Source organism: Schistocerca americana, chromosome 1 (assembly GCF_021461395.2).
Source record: "Schistocerca americana isolate TAMUIC-IGC-003095 chromosome 1, iqSchAmer2.1, whole genome shotgun sequence".
Taxonomy (NCBI): Eukaryota; Metazoa; Arthropoda; class Insecta; order Orthoptera; family Acrididae; genus Schistocerca; species Schistocerca americana.
In genome coordinates this window covers 583,782,773-583,796,175 of record NC_060119.1, presented here as the reverse complement: position 1 = coordinate 583,796,175, position 13,403 = coordinate 583,782,773, and positions in this window count along the sequence as shown.

Here is a 13,403-nt window from a genome sequence, read left to right as displayed (position 1 = left end):
GATCATTCCACTTCAAATCGTTTCGCACGCATACTCCCAGATATTTTACAGAAGTAACTGCTACCAGTGTTTGTTCCGCTATCATATAATCATACAATAAAGGATCCTTCTTTCTATGTATTCGCAATACATTACATTTGTCAATGTTAAGGGACAGTTGCCACTCCCTGCACCAAGTGCCTATCCGCTGCAGATCTTCCTGCATTTCGCTACAATTTTCTAATGCTACAACTTCTCTGTATACTACAGCATCATCCGTGAAAAGCCGCGTGGAACTTCCGACACTATCTACTGGATCATTTAAATATATTGTGAAAAGCAATGGTCCCATAACACTCCCCTGTGGCACGCCAGAGGTTACTTTAACGTCTGTAGACGTCTCTCCATTGATAACAACATGCTGTGTTCTGGTTGCTAAAAACTCTTCAATCCAGCCACACAGCTGGTCTGATATTCCGTAGGCTCTTACTTTGTTTATCAGGCGACAGTGCGGAACTGTATCGAACGCCTTCCGGAAGTCAAGAAAAATAGCATCTACCTGGGAGCCTGTATCTAATATTTTCTGGGTCTCATGAACAAATAAAGCGAGTTGGGTCTCACACGATCGCTGTTTCCGGAATCCATGTTGATTCCTACATAGTAGATTCTGGGTTTCCAAAAACGACATGATACTCGAGCAAAAAACATGTTCTAAAATTCTACAACAGATCGACGTCAGAGATATAGGTCTATAGTTTTGCGCATCTGCTCGACGACCCTTCTTGAAGACTGGGACTATCTGTGCTCTTTTCCAATCATTTGGAACCCTCCGTTCCTCTAGAGACTTGCGGTACGCGGCTGTTAGAAGGGGGGCAAGTTCTTTCGCGTACTCTGTGTAGAATCGAATTGGTATCACGTCAGGTCCAGTGGACTTTCCTCTATTGAGTGATTCCAGTGGCTTTTCTATTCCTTGGACACTTATTTCGATGTCAGCCATTTTTTCATTTGTGCGAGGATTTAGAGAAGGAACTGCAGTGCGGTCTGCCTCTGTGAAACAGCTTTGGAAAAAGGTGTTTAGTATTTCAGCTTTACGCGTGTCATCCTCTGTTTCAATGCCATCATCATCCCGTAGTGTCTGGATATGCTGTTTCGAGCCACTTACTGATTTAACGTAAGACCAGAACTTCCTAGGATTTTCTGTCAAGTCGGTACATAGAATTTTACTTTCGAATTCACTGAACGCTTCACGCATAGCCCTCCTTACGCTAACTTTGACATCGTTTAGCTTCTGTTTGTCTGAGAGGTTTTGGCTGCGTTTAAACTTGGAGTTGAGCTCTCTTTGCTTTTGCAGTAGCTTCCTGCCTTTGTTGTTGTACCACGGTGGGTTTTTCCCGTCCCTCACAGTTTTACTCGGCACGTACCTGTCTAAGACGCATTTTACGATTGCCTTGAATTTTTTCCATAAACACTCAACATTGTCAGTGTCGGAACAGAAATTTTCGTTTTGATCTGTTAGGTAGTCTGAAATCTGCCTCCCTTTTTTTATAATCCTATTAACTTCCATATTCAGGGATGCTGCAACGGCCTTATGATCACTGATTCCCTGTTCTGTACATACAGAGTCGAAAAGTTCGGGTCTGTTTGTTATCAGTAGGTCCAAGATGTCATCTCCGCGAGTCGGTTCTCTGTTTAATAGCTCGAGGTAATTTTCGGATAGTGCACTCAGTACAGTGTCACTCGATATGGATCTTTGGAAGAGTTATTAAAAGAGGAACTTAAGAGTTCTGTTGCGCTCTTCTCACTATCTGGTTTGGTATGAGAGAGAGAGAGAGAGAGAGAGAGAGAGAGAGAGAGAGAGAGGTTTTTATATAGGTAACGCCATGTAGCGCTCTGAATGAATATCACTGGCTGTGCTGTGTACAGTCTGTGGCTGGGTGGCATTGTTGTAATATTCGCTATTGCAGTGTTGGGCTGTTGGCTGTTATCAGCGTGTAGCTTTGGGCAGTTGGAGGTGAGCCGCCAGCAGTGGTGGATGTGGGGAGAGATATGTTGGAATTTTGAGAGCGGATGATCTGGACGTGTGTCCATCAGAGACAGTAAAATTGTAAGACTGGATGTCATGAACTGATAAAATCTTTCATTTGCTAACTATGCCTACCAGTAGTTAGTGCCTTCAGTAGTTTGAATCTTTTATTTAGCTGGCAGTAGTGGCGCTCGCTGTATTGCAGTAGGTCGAGTAACGAAGATTTTTGTGAGGTAAGTGGTTTGTGAAAGGTATAGGTTAATCTTAGTCAGGGCCGTTCTTTTGAAGGGATTGTTGAAAGTCAGACTGCGTTGCACTAAAAATATTGTGTGTCATTTTAGTGTTGATCAGAATAGGTAAAGAGCGAAATGTGAAATGTCTGCGTACGTTCACTTCTGCTCAGCTGTTTGAAAATCAAATAACGTAGGGGCTTACCAGCACAGTAACTCATAAATTTTGCTAAGGGGACGTTTCAGGTTGCAACTTGAATAGTGGTAACTATTTATTCACAACCGATACAATAGACTTAAATGTTTGCACCAGTTACCGCCCTTCAAAGTAGTCACCAACGTTGTGTCGAACCCCGTTGTCAGAGGTATGGAAGACGTAGTATACCGATAGCAGAGGCTGCTCTGTTGATGGTGCGAATGAAGCGGTCTACTGCCTGTCGAATCTCTGCAACAGCTCTGAAGCGAATGCCACGAAGTAGTTCCTTCAACTTCGGAATTAAATCAAAGTCACATGGAATTAAGTCAGGGGGGTATGGTGGATGGTGCAGTACTTTCCAGTCCCATCGACGTAACAGAGCAGCCACAGCTTGCCTTGTATGCGCCGGAGCATTGTCGTGCAAAATGAAGGGTGGCTTGCGTAGAAAGTGTCGCCGCTTCTTTCGTAAGGCTGGTCAAAGGTGATGCTCCTGAGGCTCTGTATAGTGAAAGCTATGGTGTGTAGTCTGGAACTGCGCGACCGCTACGGTCGCAGGTTCGAATACTGCCTCGGGCTTGGATGTGTGTGGTGTCCTTAGGTTACTTAGGTTTAAGTAGTCGTAAGTTCTAGGGGACTGATGACCTCAGATGTTAAGTCCCATAGTGCTCAGAGCCGTTTTTTTGAGCTATGGTGTGTACGCCTGTGATGTTGTTATCCTAACGCATTACGTTCCTCCACGGCAGACCGTCAGTGCAAAGTATTACTGTTCGTTTTTGATTCCGATTTGGTTCCGAAGATGAAGGAACCACGTCGTGGCATTCGCTTCAGAACTGTTGTAGAGATTCGATAAGCAGTAGACCGCTCCATTCGCATCATCAACAGAACAGGCTCTGCCGACGGTGCACTACGCCTTCCACATCGCTGACAACGGGTTCTACACAACGCTGGTGACTACTTTGAGCCAGCCGGAGTGGCCGAGCGGTTAAAGGCGCTACAGTCTGGAACCGCACGACCGCTACGGTCGCAGGTTCGAATCCTGTCTCGGGCGTGGATGTGTGTGATGTCCTTAGGTTAGTTACGTTTAAGTAGTTCTAAGTTCTAGGGGACTTATGACCACAGCAGTTGAGTCCCATAGTGCTCAGAGCCATTTGAACCATTTTGACTACTTTGAAGGTCAGTAACATGTGCAAACATGTAACTCTTTTGGAACGGTTGTGAATAAATTTAAGTTCCAACTCTCGTAGGATGTCATCAGCTTCCTTTGGTATCGGTATGTTGGGTCATTGGTTAGCTTGGTTGTATTTTTCTCTTCTAAAATTTTTTCTGTTTATGCTCTTGCTATTACGAACGAGTACCCATTCTCCGTCTTAGTGTTGCGCGAATTACGTTGTTTCAGTTTTTCCTGCAAACTTTGTGTGATTTGCTCATCAGATGCTTATGTATATGTATTTGTGGACTGTCCGCAGCTCGTGGTCTTGATGTAGCGTTCTCGCTTCCCACGCACGGGATGCTGGGTTCGATTCCCGGCAGGGTCGGGGATTTTTGCTGCCTTGAGATGACTGGGTGTTGTTGTGTCGTCTGCATAATCTTCATCATTCATCCCCATTACGGTCGGGGGAAGGCAATGGAAAACCACCTCCAGTAAGACCTTGGCTAGTACGGCGGTGCGGGTCTCCCGCATCGTCCCCTACGCTCCTCCGAGTATGGGACATCATCATCATTTACGGATTGTTTGTTCCTTCAGGTAATTTGTTTCATTGCATCGGCCACTAGTTATCTCGTTAAACCTGGTTGTTACTTTTCTCATGTTGCCGTATGATGTAAGCCCTCTCAGTAATGACATTTTCTAGTCTTATGGGTTAAGTGAGTGCTTTGGTTTTATTTCGGGACTTTCTCAAGTGTAGTGTGTTCAGTTTTTGTGACACTAGATACTGAGAGACAGTGACAGAGGGGAGCAAAGATCATTATTTTGTCAGGATTGGTGGGAAGTAAAGCGACACTTTGTGGGGTTTGAGTGGGTTCTTTCTATGTCTGAGTGGGTGACGTGTGAGTGAAACATTGGTGGTTCCACTATCACTCATTTATTTACACGTGAGACCCTATAAACAGAGTAATACAGTGTGTTTTAATTCACACAACTCCTTGTGGCAGTGGTACGGCGTGGAGTCGTAGCGTGCATATTCCAGTGACCGCTGATGCGGCGACAGATTGCGTTGCAGTGGAGCCCGAAGTGACGTATGCTTCCATTCAGTACTGTACCCGTGTCCCACTGTGGCGGCAGCGCGGTCTCCTCCTTATGTGTTCTCTCGTTGCATAATAACAAGCGGCTACAACGTGGCGCGCAGTGCTCTGTCCCGAAATCGATCCAGCGGCCCTCAGGTTCAGTGTCTTCTATGGAGCTCAACCCCTTGAGTCACTGGTGACCTATTTGGTGAGGCCACAATCCCTTCGTTCTCACAAGCCACCTAGGTAAGTGCCCTCTGGGAAGGAATCTCCTATGTTGACCTACTGGCGCGGTGCTGATCTCTTCCTCTGTCGAGCAGGACAGCGGCTAAGACGTTTCAGCGAAGTGTGGCGTCTGCTGAGTAACCATCTGTCCGTCCGTCCAGGCGACGTTTCTTCGTGTCGTCTTTTTCCTCTCAGAGAACCAACTCATGCCCGTTTGTCATTGTTTTACCTCTATGCTGGCGCGGTCAGGCAGTGCCCTGTCTCCCTCTTCTCCATCGCCAGACACATAAGGAACGTGAGTTCAGTATGATGACAGTTCCTGGAGCACTGACCCCTGATGTGCGAACTGCGCTGGTCGTTCTTCTCCTTGGAAGCATTGCCCATCTACTCGCTCGTTGATATGTCGATGTTCCGACTGCTGTTGCACAAACCCTACTGGCCATCGGCCTCTTTGTTCGACTGCTGCCGCTTCCGAATATTGTGGCTTAACGTGTCACTCTCTAAAATGCTCACTTAACCGATAACAAGTCTTTACGTATTTTTTGGTCTGATGTCTGCTTTGAACAACCGCGAAATATTATATACTCTACACAAGTGACTGTTGCTCTTATTCTGGGAGTTTATATCAGTTAAGATAACCAGGTGTTCATGGAAAGAGTGTTGTGCGTGCCTCAGTTTCAGCTGTTTTTGTTCATGAGTTTCTTTGGTTTTTTGCTTTTCCTGCCATTTCGTTCCCAATATGGACTGTGTGGGACTATTTTGTATTTATACTGTATCATACAGCACTGTGAAATTATAATTAGCATCCTGTGCTTCAGGTGTTCTTCCTACATTAATTTCAATATAGTTAGCAATGATGCCACTGGATGACCGGCTTTTTTGAACTTAACGTTCTTTTTTCTTCGAAGTAGTTTCAAACACATTTACTCAAGTTTATTCAACAGCTTTGCAGGAAAAGCTTGGCAGGATACAAACACAGTCATTTTGACTGGAAACCTCTTATGTTGGTCCGTATTTGTGTAAAAACACTAGCAGAACTGTAGCCAACGTTTTCTTGGATCACACATAAATATGTAAAAATCTTATGAACCAAGATTGATACAAAGTGTGAATGACATAATGTGCCTCATACATAAAACAGAGAGAATGGTAGAAGAGCTATACAGTAAAATCAATATTGTTTATCCACCAAAAAACTTCACAATGGAAGCTGACGACGAAAAGAAACTAAGATTCTAGGACCTTAAAGTAACCAGAAACATCATGAATTTTCCATCTACAGAAAACCCACAGCCAAAAGAACTGTTATCCATAGCTCATCCATCCACCAAACAGCTAATAAATGTGTCAGTTTCACATTCAAACCTCACAGAAAAAGTAACCCCCTCTTAAACATCAAACCTACACTCACGAACTAAATATAGGCAAACAAATTGCTGTTGGAAATGAATACCAAACGGACACCATAAACATGCTCAACACGAAGATGAAAATGAAAGGAAATGATAGTGGTTACCCACTCATGTATTACACAACCAAATAACCTGAAAACACAGAGGCAAAACACACAGACAACACGACAGACCACATCAAATCAGGAAACAGTAACAAATGGTACACACTAACGTACAATAGTAAAACAGTGCGTACAATTGGAAAGGTACTGAAGAAACAAGGGATCCCAAAAGTAATCAATACGAACTACATAGTATAACGAACACTAAGATCAGACAAAGTAACTCAGGACAAATGCAGCAATGCAAGAGCGTACAAACTAACATGCAATTCCTGTCAACTCCATTGCATAGGGGGGACAGAGAAGCAGAATCTTTCTAACATGGTATGGTTCAAATGGCTCTGAGCACTATGGGACTCAACTGCTGAGGTCATTAGTCCCCTAGAACTTAGAACTAGTTAAACCTAACTAACCTAGGGACATCACAAACATCCATGCCCGAGGCAGGATTCGAACCTGCGACCGTAGCGGTCTTGCGGTTCCAGACTGCAGCGCCTTTAACCGCACGGCCACTTCGGCCGGCTTCTAACATGGTACACAGAGCACATGAGAGCTCTGAGGGGTGACAGCTGACATTCCACTTTTTCAGAACACTCAATACATAGAAATCAGCACCCCAAAAATATATGAAAATACAGCACTTTGCTACATTAAACTCTGTACTGTCTTACGAAAACTGAGGCATGACATGGAACAGATATAACACTCATATATATATACCAGGTGATCAAAAAGTCAGTACAGCTTTGCAAACTGAATAAATCACGGAATAATGTAGATTCAGAGGTACTAATTGACACACGTGTTTGGAGCTTGGAGTAACATGGGGTTTACTAGAACCAAAAAAATACAAAAGTTCAAAAAATTTCCGACAGATTGCGCTTCATCTGATCAGAATAGCAATAATTAGCATAACAAAGGAAGACAAGGCAAAGATGATGATCTTTACAGGAAATGCTCAATATGTCTACCATCACTCCTCAACAATAGCTGTAGCCGAAGAATAATGTAGTGAACAGCACTGTGAAGCATGTCCGGAGTTATGGTGAGGCATTGGCGTCAGATGTTGTCTTTCAGCAACCCCTTGAGATGTCTGTAACCCCAAAGCCAATAATCGCACGCACTGTGGTCTGGGGACCTGGGAGGCCAAGCATGACGAAAGTGGCGGCTGAGCGCACCATCATCACCAAACGACGCGCGCAAGAGATCTGTCGGACATTTTGTGAACTTTGTTTTTTTTTGTGTTTTAATAAAACCCCATGTCATTCCAGGCATGTGCGTCAATTTTTACCTCTCTATCTACATTACTCCGTGGTTTATTAAGTTTTCAAATTTATACTGACTTACATATTACACAGAAACCTGACTAAGGAACAGAATATGTCGGAACTCCTGCTGCAGCTCCCAAAAACTTCTCGCGATACGCGATATATCTCTCGACGCACCCAAACACTAAGGTGGTGAATTTTTTTTAGTCACTGCGAAGGTGCTATGTTTTTCTGTGTTTTTAGAGCACCTACAAGTCGATGAGCGAACGTGAATATGTCACAAATTACGTTACAACAGTGTCTACCAAAACTGTCTCCACAATACTATCGCCACTTGCTGTGATGTAACATTGATATACGTCAGTTTAGAGTTTAATATTTGTTAATAACAGCTGCTTGCAACATTGGAGATAGCACTCTGTATGCTAAGAATGGCACATACATAGATACTGTGTAGTATGAATGTATAATACATCTACTCACACAATACAGTATCTGTAAACAACCAAAACACATACAATACCGTTTTTCGTAATGTTTTGTAACGATACCAATATTTGCATCTTTTAGAATAGGTACTCACTCATGATGGTGATATGTTCGCTGAAAATTGTTGGGGGAAAAATTGAACAAAATAATTTTGCATCGAGGCAGAGCCTAATTCCCATACAGACTGACAGTACAGGTTTCACTTTCAGTGGTTGATTACTACTAGCAAATTCCGGAAGTACTACGGAAAACATACCGCTACAACGACGAGTGTAACTGAGCAGTTTTAATAGGTGACTCATGGCTGTAGAACATCATATGGGGTTACAGTCTTATAGATATTGCATTTTGTATGTAGAAATTCCATGCAGCATCTGACAACTGGAGCTCTATATCATCAATATTATCAATATTTACGACCTAAGGCGGAGTACATTTGGTAGCTTAAGGTGAAGTACTCTTTGCCAACCCCCGTAAGAGAATCACGAAGAATAAATATGGGAGTGGAAGTAATAGTTTCTTCAGTGTTATAATTGCCATAACATCTTCATGGAGATGTCCGTCGTCATTACAGATGATTATGTTTCTTTCTCATCTAGGTTTTTCTTTTCACATGTTCTTGGCACTGTTGTTTGAGAATAGTATCACTGTATTCACTATTCTACAATCTTTGAACAGAAGCGTAACTCCATACTATAGATCATGATACGGTTGTAATTAATTGCAGTATTAGATGTGCTTTCCGTGGCAAATTTTTAAGAGAATTAGCGTTAAGAGAAATTCATCCAGCCACTTTTTTAACTGTTCTTGACGACGTCAAGGACACCTACTGAATCATAAACAAAACTATGCTAGGGTATTCCATTAATCAAATTTATACATTTCAAAAGAACACAGACAAAAAAATAATTCAAAACGACGCATAAAGAAAGCTATTTTGGTGACATTTTAATTTATTGTGCAACATGTACTTAAAAAGAAACTTTAGTTCATATCAGATCAATTTCTGTGCGAGGTTGACGGTTAGCTTCACGTCAAGTTAGATGGATGCATAGTCGAATTTCGTTCACAGTGCATAACTCAGCTCCTTAAAAGTCCACAAATACTGGATTATTCTTGAGAACTTCTAAAATTTCACTAGACCTCTATATGAAAATAACAACACATAGAGAAAACAAGCACGTCAGTGGAAAGAGCATCGCTCAAAGTTTTTAACTCACATTGCTCCACATGGACACAGTTTGTGACACAGTTAACGTCAATACGCCCATGAAATTCACGTAAGTCGCTTGACAGGGCTCCCGAAAAGGTGCAGCCACGACAACTGCTTCGGATATCTTTTCATTGGGTCACCTGTCAGCTAAATTTATGTGACAATACAGAGCAGACGTTTTTCTGAATGTTCTAACACTGACCTCTACTGATTCACTGTGAAACTACACGACAGCGCGCATTACATATCGAAATTTGGAGAAATGACCTATCCATTGATATGCATCATTTTTCCGTACAGCTTGTAGTTTTCACGCAGTCGCTCTGTGAAACCACAGAGAGATTTAGGAATAATATTATATTTCACCATTACTGAGTGCGCTTGGGATGCTCTGGAGTTGCGTATAGCCTCACAGACGTTCTCCTTAAACATTTTCAACGCACGAGAGCTGAGTATCATACAGAAAACACCTTGTGTGATGATCGTATATACTGGCATTAAATGCAGCGTGCATACCTGTTTATGTTGTACCGCTCATCGAAATCATCCCAGCCCGTAGACTAATTATACACGGTCCTCTCACTTTAATGAGACTGCCGCCTAAGTTCGGTGTCAGTGTCCAATAACCACTCGCAGATAGCAGGTGGCAGTACACAAAGTGTAAGGTATATAAGGCGTGTATATATGACGTGTCGCAGAAGGTAAGAGGAGAGGAGAGAAGGGGAGGAGACAGTAATTTGGAAACGGAACGATTTATTTGAAGTCCAAAAGAGGCATGACCCTCACTTTTTGGGGCCAAGGGCGGAAGCATCTTCGAAAAGGTTGTCTTCAAAGTGTTGGGCCGTAGTTAAAGTTTCCCGGACGTGGCAAAATGGACTCATGCAAAGCCCTCGCCGAGGCAAATGTGTTGACGGGCCAAATATGACAGGGAGGAACAACGGCTGCAGAGATGTCTACGGGTCTATACGCGCGCACCTGACCGCCCAGATGAACGTAGAGACCTTTGCAACGAGCGCGTGATTCACGCATCAGGTGAATCACGTTTTATGCTCCATCGGACATGAGACCGTTGGCGTTTGCGGCTTGAAACGTCTGAAAGCAAATACCTTGCAACAACCGTCGGAAGGGTCCAGGCCGGACGGCATTTTCTGGGTGATAGCTCATTCTAAGAGGCACAACGTATCAACACAAGTATGCATCTACCCTTGTCAGTCACGTTCATTCCTACATGCAGTTTGTTATTCCTTGGCACTTAGGCATCTACCAGCAAGACGATGCAACGTGTCAGACAGCTCGTAATGTACGTGCGCAGTTGGAACAGCACACGGCTGAGTTTGCCGTACTTCCCTGATCACTGAACTACCTGAATTTATAGCCAAAGAAGAATCTGTGAAACCACCTTTGTCGGACTGTTCGCGTCACAGATCCTCAGCTGATAAACTCAGAACAGCTGACCACGTCACCTGCAGCATGTATCAACATCCCTGCCGGCACCTGCCAAAAAAAAAAAAAAAAAAAAAAAAAAAAAATTTGGTTCGAATGGCTCTGAGCACTATGGGACTTAATTTCTGAGGTCAACAGTCCCCGAGAACTTAGAACTACTTAAACCTAACCAACCTAAGGTCATCACACACTCCTTGCCCGAGGCAGGATTCGAACCTGCGACCGTAGATGTCGCACAGTTCCAGACTGTAGCGCTTAGAACCGCTCGGCCGCACCTTCCAGAACATCACTGTATTACTTCCTGCACGTCTCGCCGCGAACCGCGCCGTAAAAGGTGCCTACTGAGGCTTTGCGGCAGGTATGCATATAGTTATAACGCCACACTGTTCCCACTGGATGTGCCTCTTTAACAACAGTGCCGTGGAGTATCACTGAGGAGCGAAAGTAAATACTGGCTGAATACTCTGTAACGTATTTTATATTAAAATCTGGCCCACTACTGATGTTTTTATGAGCCTGACCCAAGTATGCCAGTTTAAAAATGGCAAAGTCTTCCAATATCGAAAGCAATATACTGGGATAATGTAACCCATAAACTGACATTCAGTGTTATGGAATGTTATCATTCAGTAGTAGTATTACTTGCTCTATACCAAGCCGGCAGTTTGAAGTCATACATTTAAAAATAGCATGGCGAATTTTGAAAAGTAATCATAAACACTCTCTGCTATAGCTAGTAGCAGTAGAACTGGACATAATTGTCATTACAAAATATTACAGTGCACCCAGCGTACTATTAAGTAATTCAGTAACTCTGGAAGATCTATATTATTGCATATGTTTCCTTACGTAACACAAAATATAAAAAACATATAAAACGTAATTGCAACATTATTTCTAAATGATTCTGCTTTCACCATTTGACTATTATTTTACGTCTTCTGGATAATAATTGCGATTTAGCCATGCAGCCATTTGTAGGTAATGCTACAAGTAACACATACATTCTAGAATTATTACATTATCAACAATGCAGTTTACAGCATGAAGAGTTCACTGCACGGCAAACGGAGTGAAACGCCCGGAAAGCGGAGGAAACGTGAAGTTTTTCCGTGATTTCGACTCAAATTTACGAAGGACTTGAGTACGAACCCACTTATCAGTAAGACATTTCACTCCTCCTGGCCTTTAATCGTGCACTTATTCGGTTTGAAATTGTGCCATAAAGCAGTTGCATCTTCTCCTGATGCAAGGTGGACCACAACTGTTTTAAGTTGTCCTTGATATCCTGCAGCCTGGTACTGAGGCGGAGTCAACGTCCATCGGGGATGGATCAGGGACTCTTGCTGCCACGGGAGCATATCAACATCATGCTGCAGGTCACAGGGACACGCGTCATGTGTTGACTATCATTATCCTGCTGGAAAATGGCACAACAGTACTGTCGCTTGAGAGGTAAGACATAAGGATGCTGGTTGTCCGTGACGCACCGTTGTGCATCCAATCACTACGAGCCGTGACATGAAGTCGTACCCGACGGTCCCACACGCCGTAATGCCAGTAGTAACATCGCAATGCATCTCCTGCATCTGCATCATACTCCGAAAGTTACCTGATGGTGTGTGGAGGAGGGTGCTTCCGATTTCCACAACTTATCCCCTCTTAACCTGTGCCAGTCGCGAAGGTTACGTGGGAAGAATGGTTGTCGCTACGCCTCGGTACTGCTATTGATTTCTCTAATTTCCTCATCGTGGTGATTGCGTGTGATGTGTGTGGGAGAAAGTAATATATTGTCTGACTCTTCCTGAAAAGTGCTCCCGCCGGTTAAACGATCCCGTGGATCTTCTCTATCTCTTCTAGAAGTCCAATCTCTTAATGATCCCTTATTGATAAACAATACTCAAGAATTGGTCGAATAAGCACCTTGTAAGACACTTTCTTAGTGGATGATGTTCACTTGCTTAATACTCTTCTCGTAAATCACTTACTGGCATCTGCTTCACCTACAGTTTTAGCTTTATGTCAGGAATCCACTTAAGGACACTCTGTATAATTCCTCCTAGATATTTCACGGTAGATACTGTTTGCAGGAATTTATCGTGTGTAGTGTAACTGTACAGCACTGGCTTTCTTTTCCTATGTTAGGGCATGATGCTACATTTATTTACGTTCTACGTCAACTGTCACAGCCTGCATCATTCATCATTCATTTGCAGGTCATTCTGCAAATATATACTGTCTTCTGGCGTTGCTACTTTGTCGTAGGCAACTGCATCACCTACTAACAGCGGAGTACCCCGATGCTTTCTACTAGCTCATTTACACATACTCTATTGTCAACAATAATGGTCCTATCACTCTTCCTTGTGGTATTCCGGAAATTACCAAGACATCCGTCGATTTGTTTCTGTTAAGAGCGACAGTTTCAATTCTGTCTGCAAGGAAGTCTTGAACCCCGTTCAAATCAGCTCGTTAAGCTTGTATTTTCTTTACTAAATTGCAGTGCGTGTGTGTGCCATATTCCGTCCTGGTACTATACTCGATGAGCTCGAACATTTTTCACTGTATGGCAGTGCGGGATGGGAGTAAAGTTCCTTC